The sequence below is a fragment of the Aotus nancymaae genome, unplaced genomic scaffold (assembly GCF_030222135.1).
Source record: "Aotus nancymaae isolate 86718 unplaced genomic scaffold, 86718_ANA_hifiasm-v0.15.2.pri h1tg000010l, whole genome shotgun sequence".
Taxonomy (NCBI): Eukaryota; Metazoa; Chordata; class Mammalia; order Primates; family Aotidae; genus Aotus; species Aotus nancymaae.
In genome coordinates, this window is record NW_026988421.1 from 76,184,737 (window position 1) to 76,201,067 (window position 16,331).

The 16,331-nt window shown below is 35.6% G+C and overlaps 1 protein-coding gene across 7 annotated transcripts in view; it reads left to right on the top strand.

Annotated features, from left to right (window-relative positions):
- CCSER2 (coiled-coil serine rich protein 2) overlaps nt 1–16,331 on the top strand; it is a 211,706-nt gene that overhangs the window by 126,877 nt on the left and 68,498 nt on the right. The window lies entirely within an intron of this gene.

A 16,331-nucleotide genomic window follows, 5' to 3' on the forward strand; every position in this document is an offset into this window, starting at 1 on the left:
CTTATATAATTATATAATTTAGTTTTTGTTTGGAACATTCAAGTTTAATATTCTCCAGCCTTTTTTTTTTTGAGAAAGTCTAGACTCGTAGCAGTGATGTCACTTGTCCAAAGTCACAGGATAAGCTGATGTTGGAACCTGGCATCTGATTCAGTAGCACTTACTTTGTTTAAGCATTTAGCACTTACAGACAAGGTCAGATGTATAGCAGAAAACCAAGGAATAAAACACTAATTTTAAGTTATAGATACCTTTTGTTTGGTTTTAAATCTATATTTATACGTTGTACAATAGCCAACATTAGCTTAAAACTACAGTTGAGAAAGAACAGCCTGACTTTGCTGCTCAGTTTGCTTTCTGTCTTATAATTCCTGGTGGCCATGAAAACCAAACACACGATATATGCACACGAAAGGCTAGTTGAAGTGAAATTTGGCTTCTGTGTTAGAAATGATGGTGAATGTAAATATTCTGTTAAAGTCAGGTAAATTGTTTTCTGTTACTCAGTTATGGATTTTCTGTACTACTCTCCAGTCTTGTGGATATATGACTACTTTTTTAAAAAGAAACTTTTCTGTGCTAAAGAACAAAAAAGTGGAGAATCTTTTTGCATCTGAGAATGTTTGACTTCTCTTGAGGTAGAAATAGATTATATGATTGAATTATCCAGACATTGAGCTTACAACCTAGTTTAACTGTAACTAGAAAATAGGCATTAGTATATAGTGTTTTTCTGCTGGCTGGTCTGGGGAGATGATTTTTTGATTAGGAGTTTTAGTGTCAAAGGGAAGAGGTGGTAGGGAATAGTGGGAAATAGGTAAAATATGTCAGATATCCACTGTGAACCAATCATTGTACTAGCTATACCATGTACCATCTTTTGTGTTTGGGTGTACTGCCCTGAATCATGAAGCATGACTAAATATTAGCTAATAAGACCAACCCACCTCTAATAATGAAAGAAGTAGCATAATTCAGGTAGTAATAGGTGAATTGGTAACCAATGATTGGTACCATAAGAGTTAAAAAGTGTTTTTTTGAGATTCTTTATATAAAGTTGTAAATCTCTTAATGGCTCTTTTCTGTTATTATGGCCTCTGAAATCTTAGGTACTACACACTCATAAAATTGACTTTATTTTTTGTTTATGTGATGACAACAAAATTATGAGAAGAAAATTGCAACATCGTTTTAGGTCATCTTTAAAGTTTCTCAAATGCTAATAGAAGTTAAAAGGTGACTGAGTTCAAAATTTTATGTCATTGCCTCTTTAAATTTGTTTCTGATTTTACTGAATTAAAAAAATCAATGTGATACGTATACATAGTTTTCAAAAAAAATTCATACACTATTTAAAGGCTTAATGAAAAAAACAGTATTTCTGGCCCCCTCTCCACCTCAGTCCACCTGTTCTCATCTGAACAGGTTACTGTCCAAAGCTTCTCTAGAGCTGTCATGGAGGGACATAGTCTGGAATTTTTTTTTTTTTTTTTTTATAATCTGGGATTGGATACATTCTTTCCTGGATAGCATGTCTTCTTTCTTCCTAGTTTATTTTCTCATTTTGCTGGAATATATCTTTACTTCTAAGAGAGGATTAATGAATGGCACACTTTTTAAGTTACTTCATTGCTGAAAATCTCTATTCTGGTCTCACATTTGATTGATATTAATAAGTTTGGTTGGCATGAAATAGTTTGGTTGTCACAGAAGAGAGTTTTCCCTTAGAAATTTGAGGGCATTGCTTTTCTAGGATCTCATTTAGCCCTTGGAAGGTCTAGACTACATTCTGGTCCATTGTACATTGTGTTTTGCCTGTTTTTATCTCTGGGATATTTTAAATCTCTTAATTCTAGCATTCTGAAGTTTCACAGTGATGTCCTTGGATTTGAGTTTTGTTTTAGTTGGTTGGTTGTTTTCCACCTGATGTTTTGGCAGTTAGTAGGCTCTTAGGAGATTAATGTAGTGTGAAATTTTGTTGTTATTTCTACGATTATTCTCTTTCCCCTGTTTTCTCTGTTATCTTTCTGAAATCTTCAGTAATCAGAAACTAGAACTTCTGAATTAAATCTCTTCATCTTTTTATTTTTTCTTACATGTTTTTTGTTTTATTTGGGTTTGGTTATGTTTCCTGGTATATTTTCTCAACTTGATATTCCAGTTCTTTATTTTTATTTAACTCTTTATCTTGGCAATCATATTTTCAATTTCCAAGAACTATTCCTTATTCATATTATTCAACTGTTTTTTTCAAGAACTATGTTGAGTAGTGAATCTCTGTTTGTTCTTGTTGAGAATTCTTTGATTCCCTGCATTCTTTCTCTTTTTAAATGATCATTTTGTTCTTTATGCTTATTTTTATTTCTTTTTCTTTTGGAGTATTTCTTCACGTTTATAATGATTCTTAGTTTTTTACTCAGGACTCTGTACATGGGCCAGGCTTGTGAACTGGCTGGCTTTATGTTATGGTGTTGGATGGGTATCAGTGAAGCCTCAGCATCTACTGAACGAAAGGTTTTTCCTTCTGAACTGGTTGTAATTTATCTTAAAAAGAAACCTGATTTTATGTTTGGAATAAGGTATAAGACTGGGAAAATGTTCATTTCCTCCACAGACTTTCAATTCATTCCCAGAGTTTTAACCTTAAGGGGTCATACATTATGTGGTGATAAAAGAATGAGAGGAAGACAAATTCGGAAGGTTGGATATTCAGTAGGAAAATTAGTAAGATCTCTTTAGCTTCTTAGTGTCCTAAAAAGATGGTGGGGGAAGGTGACAGTGCTACATTAAAAGAAATGTAAAGGACAAATAGATATGATATGAAACTGAATTATATATTGATTTGGACAGATCAGCTATAAAGGACATTTTGGATTAGTTGGGGAAATTTGAATATGGCTTGTATATTAGAGGAGATGGAAATTTACTAAAATGGAAAGGGGAGATTGTTGACTGAATAAAGCAGGTTATAAGGCAGTATGTACATTATGATCATTTATCTATCTATATCTACATCTGTATATTTCTCTAGAGGGATATGCACTAAGGTGTTAGTAGTGATACTACCTGGATGGTGAGAATGTAATTTCTTTTTTGTGTGTTTTTAAAAAAATTTGTGCTTTCTTATTTCTTTTTTGTTTGTTTGTTTTTTGATATGGAGTGTTGCTCTGTCGCTAGGCTGGAATGCAGTGTCACAATCTCGGCTCACTGCAACCTCTGCCTACCAGTTTCAAGCAATTCCCCTGCCTCAGCCTCTCAAGTAGCTGGGACAACAGGCGCACACCACCATGCCCAGCTAATTTTTTGTATTTTAGTAGAGACTGGCTTTCACCATGTTGGGCAGGATGGTCTCGATCTCCTGACCTCATAATTCTCCTGCCTCGGCCTCCCAAAGTGCTGGGATTATAGGCATGAACCACCACACCTGGCCTTTCTCATTTCTAATTCTCCATACCTTATTATTTCTGGGAAGGAAAAAAAAAAAGGTTTCTTAAAAGGTATGTGTCTTATCCAGTGATTAGTTAAGTAACTGGATATGTTAATGTAGGATGCTCACACTACCTGATTTCAAGCTATATTCCAAGGTTCCAGTAACCAAAACAGCATGGCACTGGTACCAAAACAGATATATAGACCAATGGAACAGAACAGGGTCCTCAAAAATAACACCATACATCTGTAACCACCTGATCTTCAACAAACCTGACAAAAGCAAGCAATGGGGAAAAGATTCCTTATTTAATAAATGGTACTGGGAAAACTGGCTAGACATATGCAGAAAACTGAAACTGGACCCCTTCCTTACACCTTATATAAAAATTAACTCAAGATGTATTGAATACTTAAATGTAAAACCTAAAACCATGGAAACTCTAGAAGAAAACCTAGGCAGTACCATTCAGGACAATAGGCATGGGCAAAGACTTCATGACTGAAACACCAAAAACAATCACAACAAAAGCCAAAACTAACAAATGGGATCTAATTAAATTAAAGCGCTTCTGCACAGCAGAATAACCTATCATCAGAGTGAACAGGCAACCTACAGAATGGGAGACGATTTTTGCAATCTATATATCTTGACAAAAGGCTGATATCTAGACTGCAAGGAATTTAAACAAATTTACAAGAAAAAAACAACCCCACCAAAAGTGGGCAAAGGATATGAACAGACACTTCTCAAAAGAAGACATTTATGCAGCCAACAAACATGAAAAAAGCTTATCACCACTGGTTATTAGAGAAATGCAAGTCATAACCACAATGAGATACTATCTCATACCAGTTAGAATGGTGATTATTAAAAGGTCAGGAAACAACAGATGCTGGAGAGGATGTAGAGAAATAGGAATGTGTTTACACTGTTGGTGGAACTGTAAATTAGTTCAACCATTGTGGAACACAGTGTGGTGATTCTTCAAGAATCTAGAACCAGAAATACCATTTGACCCAGCAATCCCATTACTGGGTATATACCCAAAGAATTATAAATCATTCTGCTATAAAGACACATGCACACGTATGTTTATTGAGGCACTGTTCACAATAGCAAAGACTTGGAACCAACCCAAATGCCCATCAATGCTAGACTGGATAAGAAAATGTGGCACATATATATATCATGGAATACTATGCAGCCTTAAAAAATAATGAGTTCATGTCCTTTGCAGGGACATGGATGAAGCTGGAAGCCATCATTCTCAGCAAACTAACACAGGAACAGAAAACCAAACATCGTATATTCTTACTCATAAGTGAGAGACCATGTGAACACAGAGAGGGGAATATCACACACTGGGGCCTATCAGGGGTTGGGGGGCTCGGGGAGGGATAGCATTAGGAGAAATACCTAACGTAGATGACAGGTTGATGGGTGCAGCATACCACCATGGCACATGTATACCTGAGTAACAAACCTGCACATTCTGCACATGTATCCCAGAACTCAAAGGATAATAATAATTTTTTAAAATGTAGGATGCTAGAGAAGAGGCAGAAGAGATAGATTGATTTAGGGCAGCTTGTCAAGGGCCTTGTGTGCCACAAATTTAGCTGGGGCATTGTTCTGTTGGCAGTAGTAAGCCAGACAAGTGAGTTGGCCAAATTGTTATTTTTTTTAAAAATTACTGTAAGGGATTTGAAGAAAGTGAATAGCAGAGGAAGTGAGCTAAGTCATAGTAGTTGGAGGCTGTTGCATACATCCAAATTTTAGGCTAAAGTTGTTAAGTTTATTTGGACATTTTTCTAGGTTCTCTGTTATACATTATTTCTAGTCCAAAAACCAGGTGATATTGGCTTCACCCTCATAGTTGAAAAGGATTAGGCTCAGAAGACTAATTAGTGATAAAACCAGGATTTTTTTTTACCCTAATCTCTATGACTCCAAGGCCTATTATACACAGTGGTGTTCTAGAAGATACCTTGAGGGACAACAGGGAGAAGAGAGTGTGAAGGTAACCTACAGCATTCATTCTGCCATCATTCTTTGTCCCCTTAAAGAAACCCAAGCAAAGGAATCTTTGTTTTATTAAATACTACTCTGTTTAAGAGTTCACTTGAACAAAGTTCCTACTGCACACAAAAATTTAAAAATTGTAAACCATTGTATTTGGCCTTTGATCTATTTTTTATTTGTGGTTTTACTCAAATCAAGGTTACTTTATAGTTTAAACAGCTCTTTTGTATACCTCATTCTACTTATCACAACATCATTATGGGATAAGAAAGACAACAGTAGTAATTCCATTTTAATGGTCAGAAAACTGAGACTGAAATTTAATTGTGTTTTGCAAGGTCACCCAGTTGCATATTAATGTAGAGTACATTTTAAACTCAGAGCTTTCTAATGATTTTAGCTTAGCACCTTTATACAGTTTATTGCTTGATTTAGAAATTTTGAATAAGAATTTTGATCCTGATATGAAGAACATAGGGACATGATGAAAAAGATAATTTTTTATGTTATCTTGTCTCTTTAAGTCTCTATACCCTGTTTCAAAAACTTATTATCAAAGCATATTATTATACATACAGAAAAGGGCATGATTAATAAGTGTGTATCATAATGAATTTTCACAAACTGAAAATACCTGTGTAGCCAGCATCTAGCAAAAATGAAACATTACTAGAACAGAGGCCTCTGCTTGCCCATTGTCATGGTGGCCAGTGGATTTCTGAAAATATAGATGAGTTTATCTGTATCTGAACTTTGAAATGAAATGAAATCTTATAGGATATACTTGTTTTATGTCTGCCTTCTTTTGCTTAATATTATATTCATGAGTCGTCTATTTTTTTGCATCATTCTCATTGCTGTAGAGTATTCCATTGTGTTAATATACCACAGTTTATTTCATTTGTTCTATAATTGATAGACATTTAGACAGATTTCCTTTTGTTGTTGTTTATTATGAACAGTGTTGCTGCTGTATTCTAGTATGTGTCTTTTGGTGAACATATGTATGCATTTTTATTATATTTATACCTATAAGTGGGATTACTGGGTTAGTTATAAGTTAGATAAGTATTCAGCTTTAGTAGATAGTACAAAGGTTTTCTAACATAGTTATACCCATCCACTTTCCCCCCGTCTCATTTCTTTTCATTATTTTTTTGTTTTCTTTTGTCATATTATCACATTTAGCATCTGTTTTGACCTTGCAATAAGAAATGAAGAATTTAAGATGGAGTGATGGAAAGGCATGATGATACCTCTTTCTAGCATTTTATTTGCATTGGAAAATATTTGATTTCTATGATTTATGTTCTGTCTACTTCAGGATGCTTGTTTTGGTGATAAAAATAAAGGAGTATATAATAGTGTTTTATGAACTGTCAAATGTGATATGCAAATGTTTAGTTTCATTATTCCCTCTCCCCTCCAACATCTAGAATCAAACCAGTGATTTTTCTCTCACATAATTATCCTGTTCTCTGTGTGTAGGGGCGCTGGGGGTAGTAGCAATAGTAGGTAATGGAATATTAGAAGTGGCATCATCTTAAGTAGGGTTCACTAAGAGCTAAGAGGCTATGGAATGTTTGCCACTTGGTAGCAGAGAACCAAAGAAAAGCCAGAGTATGCATGCTTCCCTATCCCTCCGCTTTTCTTATCACTCCAAAAAAAAATAGTTTATTAAATATTCATAATAAAAATACATGCAACATAAAGGTTCAGTTTAACTTAGAATGTGAAGGAGCTTGTACCCCAACCACCTAGGTTAGGAAATAGGACCTTAATAAGCTCCCTGTATGCTCCTTCCCAATTACAGTACCTTTCCTTCCAGAGTCTAGAGTTTTCCTTCTCATTTTTACCATCTGTGTTTGTATTTCTGTGAATATAAGGTTTGGCTCTTTTTGAACTTTATATAAGTGAAATTATAATGTGAGTATTCTTCTGTGACTTCTTTCATTCAACTTTTTAAAAACGTTCATTTATGTTTAGCTCTGTTTCATTAATTTTCATTTCTCTATTGGTGCTTCAATCTGTGAACAAACCATAGTATCTTTGTCTGTTTTACTCTTGATGTCCATTTTGTTTGTTTCCAGTTTTTTTTGACTCTGACAAATAGTACTGCTATGAACATTTTCCTGGTACAACTGTGAGAAAGTTCCTCTGGAGTGTCTAATCAGAATTGGAATTTCTGAGTCCTGAAACAAAGAAATATTTCACTCTAAAAAAACCAAACTGTTTTCCTTAATCCCCCAAGTAGTAGATGTTGTTTTTCATTATTTCACATGTATGCAAACTTGATATTATCCAACTTCTGAATTTTTGTCATGTGGATAGAATATAGTGACATTTAATTGTTTAATTTGCATTTCTCTGACTGCTAATAAAGTTGAACCTCTTTGTATATTTATGGAATGTTTGTTGCCTGCTCTTGTCTTTTGTGTATATGAGAGAAAGAGAGATTTTTGTATATTCTAGATGTAAGTACTTTATTGGTTATATGTGTTACAAATATTATCTTCCATTTCGTACACTGCTTTTTCATTCTCTGATATCCTTTGATGAACAAAAGTTCTTAGTTTTAATATACTTGAATTTATCAAATTTTTTCTTTGTGGTTTGTACTTTTAGAAATCCTTGTTTGAAAATCCTTTCTTGTTGAGGTCATAAAAATACTCTATTCTTTTCTAAAAAAATTAAGAATTTTGACCTTCGCAATTAATCTCAAATAACTTGGAATTGATTTTCATTTACTTTAAGGTATAAGGTAGAGGTCCACTTGTTTTTATCTGTGGGTGATCAGTGGATTCAGGGGTTAAAGTATGAAGAGTTCTTTTTTTTTTGTTTTTGAGACAGAGTGTTGCTCTGTCATCTAGACTGGGCAAGTGGTGCAGTGGCGGCTTACTGCAGCCTCGACCTCCTGGGCTCAATTGATCCCCCCGAGTAGCTGAGACTATAGATAGGCATAGACCACCACATCTGGCTATTTTTGTTTTTTATTTTTTTGTAGAGACAGTGTCTTGCTTTGTTGCCTAGATTGGTTTGGAACTCCTGGGCTTATGCGATCTTTGCGACTCGGCCTCCTAAAGTGTTAGGATTACAGGCGTGAGCCACTGTGCCCAGTCAAGAGTTCATTCCTTTTCCTCTGATACACAATGCCTGTGCTTTAATAAACTAGATGTCCATTATATGTGACACTATTCCAGTGTCAAATTGTATATTTTAACTGTTGCTTAGTATGACATCAACATGGTTTCCTATCTTACTTTTCTTCAAAAGTATCTTTACAAAAGTATCATAGTCCTTTGTTTTTCCATAAAATGTTGAAATCATTTGTTGGGTTCTGTGAAAGCTCTTTTGGAATTGTGGTGGGAATAGCATTGAACCAATAGATCAGTTTCAGGGAGAATTGACAGTTTACTATCCTTAGACTTTGTAATCAAGAACATAATATATAAGCTCATTGCTTTAGCTTTAATAAATGTTTTCAAATAAGGTTTTATACTTTTTTCCCATAAAAGTCTTATACAGTTTTTTTACTCCTTGTATTGAAAGTTTTATGTTATTTTTAGTGCTGTCATTTTTCTAATGGATTCTTAGTATATGGAAATGCCATAGACTTGTGTTTATTGAGTTTGTCTTCAACATTGATGCAATTATTAATTATAATAATTTATCTACAGATTTTTGGGGAGAAGTTTTAATGTAGGTACCATGTCAGCTGCAATAATGACAATTATGTTTTTCTTTGTCAATGTTTGTATTTTTCCTTGCCTTATGCATGGGCTAGGAACTTCAATAAAATATTGAATTGTTCCTGTTTTGCTCCTGATCTTAACAGGAATGCTTTCAGTGCTTAAGTGAGATATCTTCTTTATCTTTATTGTGTATACCCTTTATGAGTTGAAAGAAATTTGTTTTCCATTTCATTTTTAATACTAAACTTTTTCAAAAGTCTTACTGATAGAAAAACTTTTCAAGTACTTTTTTTACATTTTAATATCTTTCTTTTTCTTGAAGCACTGAGAGTAAGTTGCCTGCCGAAGTGCATTACCCCCAAATATTTGTGTGTATTTCCTATAATTAAGGATATTTTGTGGTATAACCACAATATAGTCACCAAAATCAGGAAATAAACATTGATACGTTACTACCATTTAATCCTCAGAAACTGTTCAGGTGTTACCTTTTACCAAAACCTACAGAGATTAAAAAAAGGAAAAAAAAAGGAAAACTTCAGGACAGTATTCTTGATGAACATCAGTGCAGAAATCCTCAACAAAATACTGGCAAAGTTAAAAACATTGATACGTTACTACCATTTAATCCTCAGAAACTGTTCAGGTGTTACCTTTTACCAAAACCTGCAGAGATTAAAAAAAGGAAAAAAAAAGGAAAACTTCAGGACAGTATTCTTGATGAACATCAGTGCAGAAATCCTCAACAAAATACTGGCAAAGTTAATGCAGTGTTAATGCAGCGACACATTGAAAAGCTTATCCACCATGATCAAGTAGACTTCATACTTGGGATGCAAGGCTGGTTTAACATATACAAATCAATAAATGCAATTCATCACATAAACAGAACTGCATACAAAAACCACATGATTATTTCAATAGATGCAGAAAAGACCCTCGATAAAATTCAACATTCCTTCAGGTTAAAAATACTGAATAAACTAGGTATTGAAGGAACATACCTCAAAATAAGAGCCATATATGACAGACCTACAGTCAATATCATATTGAAAGGGCAAAAGCTGGAAGCATTCCCCTTGGAAACCAGCACAAGACAAGGTTGCCTTCTTCCACCACTCGTGTTCAACATACTACTGGAAATTCTGGCCAGGGCAGTTAGTCCAGAGAAAGAAATAAAAGGTATTCAAATAGGAAGAGAAGAAGTCAAATTATCTTTATTTGCAAATGACATAATTCTATATCTAGAAAACCCCATCATCTCAGCCCCAAAGCTTCTTAATCTGATAAGCAACTTAAGCAAAGTCTTAGGATACAAAATCAATGTGCAAAAATGGCTGGCACTTCTATACACCAACAGGCAAGCTGAGCGCCAAATCTTGAATGAACTCTCATTCATAAATGCCACAAAAAGAATAAAATACCTAGGTATTAATATAGCTGCCAAGGGAAGTGAAGAACCTCTTCAAGGAGAACTACAAACCACTGCTGAAAGAAATCAGACAGGACACAAACAAATGGAAAAACATTCCATGCTCATGGATAGGAAGAATCAATATTGTGAAAATGGCCATACTGCCCAAAGTAATTTATAGATTCAATACTATTCCCATGAAACTACCACTGACATTCTTCATAGAATTAGAAAATAACTTTAAAAATTCATATGAAACCACAAAGATCCCAAATAGCCAAGGCAATCCTAAGTAAAAAGAACAAAGCTGGGGAGGCATCACACTACTTGACTTCAAACTATATTACAAGGCTACAGTAACCTAAACAACATGGTACTGCAACAAGAACAGACACATAGACTAATGGAACAGGATAGAGAACCCAGAGATAAGACCACATACCTACAACCATTGGATCTTGACAAACCTGACAAAACAGACAATGGAGAAAGGATACCCCCCACTTTTTTTCTTTTTGAGATAGAGTTTTGCTCTTGTTGCCCAGCCTGGATTGCAATGGCATGACCTCAGCTCAGTGCAACCTCTGCCTTCTGGGTTCAAGCAATTCTCCTTCCTCAGCCTCCTGAGTAGCTGGGATTACAGGTGCCTGCCACCATGCCCAGCTAATCTTTTGTATTTTTAGTAGAGACAGGGTTTCACTATGTTGGCCAGGCTGGTCTCAAACTCCTGACCTCAGGTGATCTGCCCACCTTGGCCTCCCAAAGTGCTGGGATTACAGGCATGAGCCACTGTGCCCGGCCAGGATTCCCTTTTAAATAAATGGTACTTGGAGAACTGGCTAGGCATATGCAGAAAATTGAAACGGGACTCCTTTCTTACACAATATCATACGCAAAAATCAAGTCAAGATGGATTAAAGACTTAAAACTATATAAATCCTAGAAGAAAAACCCAAAGCTATATAAAACCCAGAAGGAAACCTAGGCAATACCATTCAGGACATAGGCATGGGCAAAGATTTCATGATGAAGACTCCAAAAGCAGTTGCCACAAAAGCAAAAATAGACAAATCGGATCTAATTAAAGAGCTTCTGCACAAGAAAATAAACTATCAACAAAGTAAACAGATGACCTGCAGGATGGGAGAAAATTTTTGCAATCTCTCCATCTGATAAAGATCTAATATCAAGTAGCATCTATAAAGAACTGAAACAAATTTACAGGAAAAAGTCAGAACAACTCCATTAAAAAGTGGGCAAAGGACATGAACAGACACTTCTCAAAAGAAGATATATATATGGCCAACAAATGTCTGAAAAGAAACTTAATGTCACTGATCATTAGAGAGATGGAAATCAAAAGCAAAATGAGATACCATCTCACACCAGTCAGAATGGTTATGATTAAAAAGTCAGAAAGCAACGGATACGTTGTGGGGAAAAAGGAACACTTTTACACTATTGGTGGGAGTATAAATTAGTTGAACCATTGTGGAAGACGGCTTGGGATTCCTCAAAGACCTAGAAGCAGAAATACCCAAAGCAATATAAACCCAAAGCTCTTTAGTTTAATTACCAGGATTCCCCTTACTGAGTATATACCCAAAGGAATATAAGTCATCCTATTATAAAGACACATGCACATGTATGTTCATCACAGCACTACTCAAAATAGCAAATACATGGAATCACCTAAATGTCCATCAGTGATAGACTGGATAAAGAATATGTGGTGCTTATATATCATGGAATACTATGCAGCTATAAAAAGGAATGAGATCATGTCCTTTGCAGGGACATGGATGGAGCCGTAGACATGATGCTTAGCAAACTGACCCAGAAACAGAAAACCAAACACCATATATTTTCACTTATAAGTGGGAGCTAAATGATGAGTACACATGGACACATGGGGGTATAACAACACACCCTGGGGCCTGTGGGGCCTGGTGGGGGCCTGTGGGGCATGGTGGGAGGAAAGATAGGATCAGGAAGAATGGCTAATGGGTGCAGGGCTTTAATACCTGGGTGATGGTATGATCTGTGCAGCAAAACACCATGGCACACATTTACCTATTACGTCCTACACATGTACACCTGAACTTAGAAGTGGAAAAAAAGATGCCCCAGGCTAATTTAGTATTTTCCATATCCTGAGCTGAAAACAACCATTGTTTTCAAAGATCCCTGTGTTACTTTTAGTGGGGAATGGTATTTAGAAGCTAAGATCTGGGGGCTAGGTGTACTTAATGCTTTTGGGGTATCAGTGCTCTTAAGCCATCTCAGGGTATGTGAGTGTGTGTGTGCATTCGAAGGTATTTTTATATATGTTTGTGACTGTATTTCTGTATCTACGGATATTGAAAACTATGAGTTTGTAGCCATAATTTCAGTTCTAGTCTAAGTATAGCATTTCTCCTTTTACGTATTTATAAACTCCCTTATTTGGCAATGAGAAAAGTGTTTTTCACTTTTCTTAACATGTTTACTTATTTGATCAATTCTCCTGGGTGTAGACAATTTCCTACTACAGCTGTCATTTCTTCTGTATTATTACTCTGCTCAAGCCACTTGGGCTTGATAGCTTTTGCTGGGCTATGCATATTAGGGGGTGCCCTCCTTATCCTGCTAAGATTCTGAATCCCCAAGCATGGCTATTCCCACTCTTCTGCATACCCTTTCCTCATACTACTCCAGCTCTTGACTCCTTGTTAGCCCATTGGGCTCTGATACTCCACACCAATCCCCCTCTCCAGATGGATGCTTCTCACTCTGCTTGGCCTCTGACACTGCACGTCAGTTGCGTCTACACATGGATGCCCTCCTTACCATTTTTGGGTCTGAAACGTGGCATTGAGCCCTTTACTCTTTATCATATGTGAGTGTTGGCAGCCTTCACCAGGCCATCCTGTGTGTGGATATGCACTTCACTCTGCTTTGATGGTGATAGCCCATGCCAGGCTGTTGATTATGCACATACACTCTATTCTTTCCACTTAAATTTGACTCTAATACCAAGCTGTTTCTCCACCCCTCATGGATGCTGTTTTCACTCCTTTTTGGGATGTGGTGTACTTGGTAAGATACCTCCCCCCATAGACATGCTCTTACAACCTGCTTAGGCTCTGAAACTCCCTACTGGGCTTTTTGGGTGGAGACCTATTTTGCTGTGTCTCACCTGATGGCTTATTAAGAAAGGGATAGGAAGGTGAAGAGGAGAATTAAAAAACGAATTAACTTTATTGAGACAGAATGTACATTCAGATAAACCACACCCATTTTAAGTGTACAGTTTATTTTGATGAATATATGCAATTGTGTAATTACCAGCACATTCAAGGTATAGACCATTTCTGTAGCTAATAAAGTTCCTTCATTTCTCTTTGCAGTCAGTTCTCTCTGAAACCCCTCCCAGGCAACCAGTAGTCTGTTTTTGGTTCTAAAGTTATATATTTCTTAGAATTTCATCTAAATGGAACCAATTGATGTATACTCTTTTTGTTTCTGAATTTTTTTACTCACCTTAATGGTTTTAATATCCATCTGTGTTTTGTTAGTATCAGTAGTTCATTTCTTTTTTATTGCTGAGTAGCAATCCATTCTACATATATGTACCACAATTTTATCAATTTTTTTAGTTGTGGGATAATTGGGATAATGCTGAATCTCTACATCTCAATGATGAAAGTTAATAGGAATAAATGTAATTTAGAAAAATCAGGCCAGGTGTGGTGGCTCATGCATGTAATCCCAGCACTTTGGGAGGCCGAGGCAGTTGGATCACCTGGGGTCAGAAGACCATCCTGGCCAAAATGGTGAAACCCCATCTCTACTAAAACTATGAAAATTAGCTGGGCGTGGTGGCATGTGCTTGTAGTCCCAGCTACTTGGGAGGCAGAGACAGGAGGATCACTTGAACCCGGGAGGTAGAGGTTGCAGTGAGCCAAGATCATGCCACTTCACTCCAGCCTGGGCAACAGAGTAAGAGTCTGTCCACCCACCACCCCCCACCCAAAACAAGAAAGAGAGAGTAAAAAGAAGAAAAAGAAAAAATCAGAATCGACAGTTCCAAGGTCGAGTTTTGGGTTCAGGCAAATTTTTCTACTTGTACAATCTTGGAAAAGTTACTTAAACTCTCTGTGCTGCCATTTCCTAGAAAAAATAATAGAGATTGTAATATCTCTTATTTCAGGACTGTTGTGAAGAATGCTGAGGTAATTCCCATAAAATGCTAAGATAGTATCATGCATAGTATCATAACATTTTAAGCATACTGTTCTGATAGTATCCTAAAATGTTAAGCATAGTATGCTGATATATGTATCAGCATAATCTGATACATGTGATGTAGTTAATGCATGTTAGCAGTTAATAATAGCAACAGCAGTAACATGAAAGTCAAGGGTTTTTAATTGCTCACAATTTTATGTAACTGCCCAGAAAGCTAATTTTATTACTTCGATACCTACATTTGTTTAGTTATTATTATTCTGTCAGTACCAAGGGTTATGGTAGTAATGAAGATAAAAATAAAGAGTACACATTTTTTTACCTGTACCCAGTACATTGTTCTGAAAGCTGTAGGTTAAAACTGGTTAGTGGGTCTTAAAATGAATTTTCATCATGACTAGAATTTTTGATAATGAAGTAAAAGAGTATAAAACCATCAGAGGACATCACATGTAATAAGGACAAATACTTTTTTTGTGAAATTTGTTTTTAGTGAGAGAGATATATTTGTATCTCCCTATATTACACACATGGATATATACATACACACATAAATGCATACCTATTCATGTATATATGTACTTGGTTGAGTTACAAAATGTATTTTTATTGTGGATCATGTCCTCTCCCCTCCAAAAAAGAAAACTCTGTTCTAGTAGATAAACAATACTATGCTCAAGACTCCAAGGCCAATAAGTCATAAAACTGGGACTTCAGTAGTAAATAAAGCAGCTATCACTATATCAATAAAACATTAAATTATCAATAAATTTACTGAGAGACATTTGTGATGCTTTATTTTTAAAATCCTGAGAAACTTTGTAGAAACAATTTATGTTCTATAGGAAGGCTAAGTATTATAAATGCTAGTTTAGTTCATGGATATTAAAGTAGTAATCAAGACAGCTAGCTAATAGTCTAGGAGAATATACATGTATTAAATAATTACAAGAATGATATGTTGAAAACGGTAACAAATTAGGTGTTACAAAAAGATTATGTAAGATACAATCTGAGTGTATAATTGTGTGTTGTGTAAAGATTGTATAAAATTCAATTTGAGTGTATGGTGTGTATCTACAGTTCTTCCCATTATGATTTATAGATTTAATACAATTTCAGCCAAAATCACAGCAGCTTTATTTTTGGAATTCATCCAAATGACTTCAAAATTGGAAACACGAAAGGATAAGATTTGTGTACATAGAAAAGGAGAAAGGGGAAAAAACCCTTTAGAGCAGGATATAATACTAACACAAAGAGAAGCATAGAGCAATGAAAGAGAATAGGAAACATAGAAATATGTGAAGTAGTTAGTAAAAGACAATTGGATGCAGAGAGGTGTTTGTTTGTTTTTACGTTTATTTTTAAGAACGCGGTCTCACTATGTTGCCTGTGCTAGAGTGCAATGACTGTTGACAGGTGTGATCATAAAGTACTGCAGCCTTGAATTTCTGGCTTCAAATGATCCTTCTGCTTTGACCTCCCAAGTAGCTGGGACTATAGGCATGTGCCATTGCACCCACCTGCATATAGAAAG